The sequence below is a fragment of the Quercus suber genome, unplaced genomic scaffold (genome assembly GCF_002906115.3).
Source record: "Quercus suber isolate HL8 unplaced genomic scaffold, Cork oak 2.0 scaffold_258, whole genome shotgun sequence".
Lineage (NCBI taxonomy): Eukaryota > Viridiplantae > Streptophyta > Magnoliopsida > Fagales > Fagaceae > Quercus > Quercus suber.
This window is the reverse complement of record NW_027069714.1, coordinates 710,776-720,860: the sequence shown is the minus strand read 5'-3', so window position 1 is coordinate 720,860 and position 10,085 is coordinate 710,776. Positions and strand designations below refer to the sequence as shown.

General features: G+C 32.5%; 1 long non-coding RNA gene across 1 annotated transcript; it reads right to left on the bottom strand.

The window, feature by feature from the left end:
* Nucleotides 1-1,786: 1,786 nt before the first annotated feature.
* Nucleotides 1,787-6,354, bottom strand: LOC136070770 (uncharacterized). Its single transcript, XR_010632016.1, has 2 exons — nt 5,898-6,354; nt 1,787-2,134 (listed from the first exon to the last, which is right to left on the bottom strand). It is a non-coding gene; the product is annotated as an uncharacterized LOC136070770 (long non-coding RNA).
* Between the last annotated feature and the right edge of the window lie 3,731 nt (nt 6,355-10,085).

Genomic DNA, 10,085 nt, shown 5'->3' with positions numbered 1-10,085 from the left:
CAATTAATGGATAAACTCTGGCACACTTTTTAGGCAATCAATTGATATTGATACCCCAGAAAAGATGAAATTTGTAGAAAAGATATTTAAACAAAACAAAGCTTTCGTCCTAATCTCATAATTTGTTTGTTTTTGCAGCACGACTTCTGTTTCACTGTTAACATGGACATACCTGCTACCAAATCATACAATGCTTCATATACTTCATGCCAAAAAACACTATATTTCCAGGTGTAATATCTAGCTGCAGCCAAAGTCAAAATGACATTTTTTGGTGTTTTTAACAAAGACATCAAGGGTTCAAATCACTCTCCCCCACTTAAAATGTGTGTTGTGTGTGTGTGTATAAAACATGTGATTTTTCATGTCTTTGCTCAGTCCTCAATGTATCCTTTTGGTATGTGCGTGTGAGAATACCATAAGCTAGACATGCTCCGTCGCTGCATTTCATCAAATACTCATTGTATGTGAAGTTATCTGCATTGTAGTTTCCCTAAAATTTTGTATGAAATAGAACAATGGATTAACAATTGTGAAAAAGATAAGAGTTTATATCTTGAACTTATGAATCTGGCAGCCTAAATGGATGTTGTTAGACTAATAAATTGGAAGAAGATTGGAGGGAACTGAAAGATAGGTAGTCTAGACTATTCATTTTAAGTCATGGCAGAACAAACACTGTTGGCAGCCACAAGTGGAGAATCAGTAGTGACACCATAGTAAAGAAAATGCCTCAAGTAAAGCTAGAGGTTATTGCTTCCATAACTTTCATAATTAAATTGACAAGAAAAATAAATGAAGGATTTCTGCATTAGCATTGACTAGAATGAAGTTTGTCCTGAAGGGTAAACTAATGCAATCCAAAATTTTATCATCTTGCATTGAAAGAAAAATGTTTGCATATTATGGACAAAATCAACTGTTTAATGAATCTCCATCTACTAAATAAACTAGCTTTTTAACCCGCACTATGTGCGGGAACCTTTTTATTTATATTTATTAGAAATAATTTTTTTTAATAATATTTAAATACACTTTTACCATGTACCAAACACCCAACACATATCTCTATTTACAAATCTAATTACAAACACCATAGACAGATACCAAAAACTAATTCAACCGAAATCTAATACAAAATATTCAAAACAAAATTTATTTTAAACCCAATACCATAATTAAAACCAAATTTAACTCAAATATCTAAATCTAAAGCAATCCAACCAAGTGCATTTGAAGATGTTGATTCGGCAATAGCTAACTTTTTTTCCCTTTTGAATTCCAATGTGCCTCTACATTGCTTTTTGTGTGGTTATGTGCTCAATGTTATTGCTCATTTCCAATCAACCAAATATCGTTTTCCCTTCTTATTTTCCGCCTATCATGTCCCTTTTGCGAGGAATAAATATAGACCTTTGTAGATTCCGTTCAACCTCAACATTTATATATTGCACAAAGTAAATGTATCTTAGAAACTTGATAAGAAACAATAAAATTAAAAAAAAAAATTCATAAATGCATATAAACTACAAAGTTTGATCATAATCTACAGCACAATACACCAATTGTTTTTTTTTTTTTTTTAATTTTTTTTTTTATTATACATAGATTCATTGCATTATTGAAAGTGTATAGGGAGTTGTAACAGCAGGGCAGAATATGAAATTGCAAAAAGTGTACCCATATCTCCTTGCAATTAAAATCTATTGCAAGTTGGACTACAAATTTGGTTATATAGAACAAAGTATGTTTTCTTATACATTCACAAACTTATATGCTTCTAATTCAAGGAAAAAATTCAAGTAATTAAAACATAATTAAAAAAATATAACAATAAAGAAATGTTAGATCCAGATGGAAGTTTCCATACCCCAAAAAAAAAAAAAAAACACCTTAAGTAATACATGAATATTAACAGAAGTTCGAAGCCCTATATAAGCTCAAATCTCTTAAAACAGTACACTAATATAAGAAATTTGATTGGTTTATTCTATCTAGGCACAAAGTTAAAAGTAACCTCCAACGTTTTATAGCTTATCCAGACCTTCAAATGCTTTAATATGTCTATAAGTCTCTCATCAAGCTCTTTGATCCGTTCAACCTCACCCTTTGATATTTCAAAATTAATATATGCCTGTCATTAAACAAATACACGCTTTTAAAAAAAATTCTAAGTTTTATTACAATCTAGTCAAATTGTAATATTAGTAACCAAAAAAATGGTCATTGCATCTACAAAATTTTGATATATCAAGTGAAAAAATAAATCAAACAATAAGACAGCCCCTATATAGGGCACATAAATAAATGAAAGAAGGAATATAAAATCTAATCTTATTAGAAGATAAGTTTAATTCAATTATGCAAACCTGTATGCAAAAACCAAGTCCAAATTCAATACCACTGTCACCACCAAATCAGTAAAAGTCTCCAATGTAACCTTAATTGTAGGGCAAAGTTTCTGCTTTTATATATAGTATTAGATATTAGATTAGATATGATATATGAGATATATATATATATATANAAAATCTAATCTTATTAGAAGATAAGTTTAATTCAATTATGCAAACCTGTATGCAAAAACCAAGTCCAAATTCAATACCACTGTCACCACCAAATCAGTAAAAGTCTCCAATGTAACCTTAATTGTAGGGCAAAGTTTCTGCTTTTATATATAGTATTAGATATTAGATTAGATATGATATATGAGATATATATATATATATATATCAATCACCATCTAAATCTACAATAACTTCCTTTTGATAAAAAAAGCACAAAACAATCAAATGCAGACATGTGCTATATTTATAAAAGAATACCAACATAAAAAGAAAAAGCAGCACCTGCTTAAACCTTTCCTTAGACTAACCAAATGCAGACATGTGCTATATTATTATTATTATTATTATTATTATTTATTTTTTAAGGAATTCCTACCAAACTACATGACAGTGTGTAAGAATTAAAGGGAATAAACTTGATGGCATCAGAAAAAGGAAATGAACATGGAACCAGAACCAAAGTTGTTATAGATTACAAATACTTGATGCTGTAGTGAAGCTGAATTGGATTTGATCATAGCTAATCAATTCTCAAAGCAGCATGGATATGACAATTTTATAGAACCCAGGGATAATGTCATCCATCACCATGTAACTAAAGCCTAGTTCACTCACACCACATGGATCCTCGGCTAAAATGTTGATGTTATTCTTAAAATGTTTCTCCCACAGTAATAGCTTACTGTCATCAGGGCATCTATGTAGTGCGAGATAATACAAACCCTAAAAGAAAAGCATGCTAATTGCAAACTCACATTAGGTCAAAATCGAAGTTCAAAGTTGAGCACATAACTTGCAGCATGGTTAGAACTTAAAAGTAGAGTGGAGAAACATACCATCACCACCACACACATGTACACACACACATCCCCACAAAAAAGAAAAAAAAAAAAGGTAAAGAGTAAAAGAAACACAGAGCCAGAAACTTATAATTAGATCTAAATAACTTTTCCTAAAGATAGGGAAAAAATCAAACATACTTCTCAGTTTAACAATGCACAATATATACACATCTATGATACATATCCTAATTCCTGCAAGACTCAATTTATTCACATATAACAAAGGAAACAGGCATAAGATGTACCCGGGCTTGATTTCTGTAATCAATCCTCTAAAATGAGTTGCCATCTTCTTCCATACTAAATCGTACACAATCACTGATATTAATTTTTAGAATTATTAATTACAGATGCACTAAATTAAGAAGCCTAGCATTGAAAAAAAAAAAAAGAATAAAAACATAAACATTTACATTTGCTAAAGAAATAGAAAGGTCAAACAGAATTGAATATTGCAGAGACATTATTTTGTAAAATCTGAAAGTTTAGAGTGTATAGAAATTTATAATGTTTTCTAAGTGAAATTATGGTTTTCTGGTTTTCTGTATTGCAATCTGTTATGATTCTAGTTTCATAACATAATTGAGAGCATTAACATACCATACACAAATGATACATGTTTTTTTTATAATGATGTCCACAAAGAACACAATTGAAGGATGATTCTTTCATGGACCAATCTAATTACAATTCTAATATCATAACATGATTGAGAGCACTAATGGAACATACATCAATATATATATATATATATATTGCAGGGATATCCAAGTGACTATAACACAATCCATAACATGAATTGTTGAAATATTTCATTAGTTAATATAAAGACATAATACATAAGCTAAGACATAGGCAGCGAGAACATTAAAAAAATATTATCAAATTAATATGAAATTGAAGTATTCTAAACATGGTATACAAAGTTTGAGAAAAATGATTTGGCAATTCTTCTGTTATTTGAATCTTAGAATTTTCTCCTGTGTTAAAGCCAAAAACAGTTCTAATTATAAGATATCACATTAAGGAATCATGAATGAAAACAAAAGATACCAAGTGTCAAATTTGAAGATAACTACTATAAAAATAAAAAATAAAAAACAAAAGAGTCAGCAGTGAAGTTGGATAGAGACAATTAAACATCTTACACTTCTTAATTATGTAACATTTTTATTATTATTAAAAAAAAGGTTTTGTTAATGGAAATTTTAGGAAAATACCAAAAAAAAATTAAAAAATAAGTTTTTTTTTTCAAATATTTTCTAAACCAATATTTTTAAGAGATTTTAATTTTTCCCTTTAAAAAACACACACACATAAATTGACCTCTACCAATTTCTATAGGCATACCTACCTAACTCTTTTATGTCTTGAGCCCTACTAATAAAATTGTCAGTCGTTTTTTATATTTTTTTAACCCAAAATAAATAAATAAATCCAAAGGGTGTGCTAAAACGAAAGCCAAAATTATTTTTTCCAGCTGTGAATGTGATACAGGCGCACCATCGTGCCCAAGAAGCTACCAAGTGGGAATGGGACCACGTTGGGTGCATGATGCATCATATATAATCAATAGTGCGTCGAAAATGAAAAAACAAATGCACCACAACTCCACAGAGCAGAGGAGGCATCCAATATAAAATTTCTTCGCAGATTCCCACTGGCTTTTAAAAAGTGACCATTCAGAAACAACAGACCCAAAAAAAAAAAAAAAAAATTTAAAATAAAACTTTGGTGTGGTTTTGATTATTAAAGAATTGTGTTTTGAGTGACAGAACAAATCTTCATCTTAATCTGAATGGGAAAGCAAATCCAAAATAAAAGTGACCCAAATGGGCAAAATTGATTCTAGATACTTAAAACCAATTTAAGCCAACTCAGATACCCTAAACAAAACAACTTCTAACCAAAATCCCTCAAACCCAAATGTAACCCATCTGTTTAAACTAATTAAACGAAACTACTCCTAATCGAAAAACCTAGATCATAACAGCATCCCTCAAAGAGAAAATGGGCAAAATTGATTCTAGATACTTAAAACCAATTTAAGCCAACTCAGATACCCTAAACAAAACAACTTCTAACCAAAATCCCTCAAACCCAAATGTAACCCATCTGTTTAAACTAATTAAACGAAACTACTCCTAATCGAAAAACCTAGATCATAACAGCATCCCTCAAAGAGGTCCACGTTAATGCTTCTAAAATACCTAGATAAGGAAAAAGCCCAATTGCCATTTTTTATTCCTACCCTGTTCGTGTGGCTTATATTTTTTTGTAGAATAATCTATTGCTCTATTTTTTAACCGGACACCATAAATAGATACCCACACATCAATTTAACCAAATACCCAAAACAAAACCAATCTAACTCAAATACCTTAATCAAAAATATAACCCAGAAAGTTAAATTAAAAATGAATCCAGCCAAATTATTAAAAACTGATCATAATTAATGCACAAACTGAAAAGTAAAGAGAAAACTAACCGATAGAGAAATTCAAAGACATTCTCTGATTGCAAACTATGGATACATGGGCAATGGAAGTTTTTGATTTTTTTTTCCTTTTAATTGGGTTGATTGGGATTGAGGCTTTACTTCCAACCACTTGATGTTCTAAGTGGGGTTTATCCCGGCGGTATATGGGTGGAGGCTGGGCTAATGGAAAGAGAACTCAATGGTTATGGTTTTTGATTTTAAGAAAGACAGAGAGAACGGCTGACTTTGTCCAAGGAAAAGGAGAATTGGAACGGAAGAGACTGTGTGTTTGCAGTTCTGGTGGACGGAGTACGGCGATGGGACTGGCGGAGGTAGTATCGCCTCTCTCTTTCTCTGCTTCTTTCTCCGTGAACTCATCGCCTCTCAATCTCTAATTCTCTATCGTGGTGTACATCTAAGTATAACCGGTTAATTTTTTTATTTATAGTGGCAGCTTCTCCTTAAAGCTTCTGCTATTATATATAGTATTAGATATTGATTGATTTGATATTTGCATGAATTACATGTTAACTAAAAATAAGTTCTGATGTTAGATAAACCACATGAAATTTTACTACATAACCTCTATAAACTTATTTAGTTATTGACATGATATTCACACCAACAATTAGAGCTGTAAAAGCTGTTCAGTACGTTGTTTTTACCGAGCTTGATCTAGCGAGTGGGTTAGGCCAATTTGGGCATAGAATCAGTTACTTTTTGAGTGGAAAGGCGTAGTTAACTTTTCACTCATTTTTTTAAAAAATTTTTATATTGTAAATATATAAAATAAATCATAAAATAATCAGCATCTTTGTTTGGTATATATCGGCATTTAAAAAATAATTTTACTAATGTATGCTTTGAGAAATATGTTAATAAAAAATTTTAAGAAATTTATTATGAAAAAAGAAAAAAAATAACTTTTTAAATAATTTTTTCAGTTTTTCATTAACAATTTATTAAAATAAACTATTAATGTATGCCCACGTTAACGGGACTCTTAAAAAAATGCAATTGATGCGTTTTGAGGGTTATTTATTTATTTATTTATGTTCTAAGAAGGGAATTGATGCCTTTTGAGTTGGTCTTTAACAAACGACATCAACGGTCAACCATGTCATGAGTTAGTATCTACTGACGGTCAGTTAGGCTTCACGAGGTAGGTTGCGGTTGGCAAAGCCCAACAATTGTCATAAAAAAATAATTATAATTAAAAAAAAAAAACAATTGTCATATAAAACTTAATTAATATTAACTTTTACTAATAAAATAAAATTGATTGTACTTTTAGGATTCTCTCGTCCACACATTATATCAATTTGTAAACTTAAAATATATATATATATATATAGTACCTTGTGGCCATTCTGGGAGGTTCGCAGGCAGAGAGAAAGGCTGAGGCTGAGAAAAATAAAACTCTGACTCACTTTCCCAGCACAAACACTCACACCCAAACATCTTTAATCAATCCAACACTCACCCTCACACAAGTCACAAAATCAAGAACTCAGAAAAACCCAGAAGCTGTTTTCCAAAGTCTTTGACTTTTAATTAGTCAATCTCTTCAATTTTCAATGTATTTCCAAGAACACTTGGCAGAGAGTGATGACTGATGATAGTATAGTATGACAGTCCTCTCTCCCTCTACAGCTCTTCAATAAAAATATACAGAGAGAGAGAGAGAGAGAGAGAGAGAGAGAGAGATTTTGTGCAGAGAGTAAGAGAGAGGAGGTTGAGTGACGTTTGAGTAAAGCTGCGTGGAATAAAAAAGATGTGGTTTTCTTTCTGTTGTTGTTTTGAGTTTGGTTTGGTTTCTTTATTTTCGGAGTTTTTGCTTTGTCCAATTTTTCTTTACCCACTTCATTTTTTATTTTTTTTAAAGAGTGCTTTTTGTCTATTCATCGGGAATGCCACCATAATATTATCTATAGACAAAGTGATTACCTTACTCTCCGTTTTGTGGGGATTGCAACCACGCTCCACTTTATAAATGTTTCTATTTGTTTTATTTATTTATTATGCATGTTTCATGCTATTTATTTATTTATTTATATATAGTGATTTTTTTTTTTTTATGTAACTTGAGGTGGGCTCAATAATTTTCAAAGATAGTGTCATAAATTTTAAGATCTCAAATTTCATTCACCATATTATTAGTTTATGGAATTTTTGAAAAAATCTAATGAGTAGAGAGTGAAATAGTTTGAGGAAACATTAGGACATCGCTTCTTTATATATACATTAGAATTATTTTTAATTTTACAACATAAATTTTACAAATTAATGTATTAACTTTGAAATCGCATAACAAAAAATAATTATTTATTTTGTTGTTGATATGATATTAATTACATTTTTACTATTTATTTATTTTTTATAATTTGGGATAGAAGAGATTGAACCCTAGTGTCTCGATTGAAAATATCAAAAAGGTATTAAGGCTCTGAGTACATTCATTACTACTTTAATTTGTAAGTATTTATAGTTTTTAATATTTTTCTAAGTTGCACACATAAATTTGTTATAAACTTTTGATAATGATACTTCCCAATCAATAAATAACTTTAACTTAAACAGTTTTTTTTTAACTTAAATAAAAATGATAATTTCATTTATTGTGGCAATTTTCTTTCAATTGTAAATATATATATATATATATTTGTGGGACCTGTTAGTTAAAAAGGTATAGTAACCCTCAGAAATGGGCTCGGGGCCCAAAGGCCCAATCCGAGAACACGTAGTAATCCGAGGACAGCCTAAAAAGTTTTATTCTTATCAAATGGGTGGTATGAAAGAAACGAGTAGATATTATATACAGCGGCATAACACACGTCCGAGGACAACAAAGTCCGAGGTCAAGGTAACCTTCATGTTAGCGAAAAGACCCCACCAAGTTGTATCTGAACTGGAAATTGGATATAGCTTAGGAGGCGTCGGGGAAGGTAGCAAATATCTTTTGAGGCCATCACCTCCAGACCATGATCAAAGCCTTGTTCAAGGCATTCTTTCCCCTGACCCCTGGCGAGTCAGACTTTTACTTCTTCGCCTACGGTGGTGTTCTTCCTCGCACGAAAAAGACTCACTGGGGGAGTTCTCGACCTCTGCCTGTAACTGGCGTCATCCGACTCCTCAGAAGAGTGCTTAGAGTTATGAGCCTTACGCCTTCGTCGTTCGTATCGCAACTCCCTCTTCAACTTGTTGATCTCATGCTGCAAATTTCCTCCACTCTTTACAGGGGAAACATGGCTTTCCCCGGGAGCGGCTTCTATCTGTATGGGTTGTACGGGTACTTCCCTCATGATCCTCCCCTTGTTCGTGCCCTACCAACGGATCGCCGTGCTGAGAGCCCCTAGACTCTGCTTGTTGTTGATTAGCATCTGCCTGTTGCGGCCCGCCAATGGTTGCTGCGGTACTCCCTCTTCCATCGTGAGTATCACACCTGCCCTTCCTTCTTAACAGATCAAATTCTTCCCACAGACGGCGCCATTGTAGGACCCAGTTTGGATTGACCCTGAGTGATGGGTTTTCAGCCCAAAAGCCCAAACAATACATTTTTAGAGTATGGGTCCAAGAACTAGTACTGTTTTTCAGGAAGGGTTCTACTCATCAATCAATAAGGGATACTTTCGGTTCACTCTCTGAGGAAAATTATCCTCGGCTCTCTTTCAATTGGTCTCTCTTTTCCTTTTCTTTTTCTCCTTTTCTTTCTGCTTTTTTGTCCCTTCCCCCTTCTGTTTTCTTCATTCCTATGTTATATACTCCGTTCTCCCCCTGTTTCCATCATACACGTGTAGTTCTTATCCTGGGAGCTCCTTTCTGTCCCATCCAGTACCTACCGGAACTTTCAACTTAGTGGCCATAAAGCTGCTTAGTTACTGTTCAGGTATCACCTCCATATTAATGCGGCTAGACTGTTAGCTGGAAAGCATTTAAGGTGGAGGTGATGGCCTCAAAAGATATTTGCTACCTTCCCCGACGCCTCCTAAGCTATATCCAATTTCCAGTTCAGATACAACTTGGTGGGGTCTTTTCGCTAACATGAAGGTTACCTTGACCTCGGACTTTGTTGTCCTCGGACGTGTGTTATGCCGCTGTATATAATATCTACTCGTTTCTTTCATACCACCCATTTGATAAGAATAAAACTTTTTAGGCTGTCCTCGGATTACTACGTGTTCTCGGATTGGGCCTTTG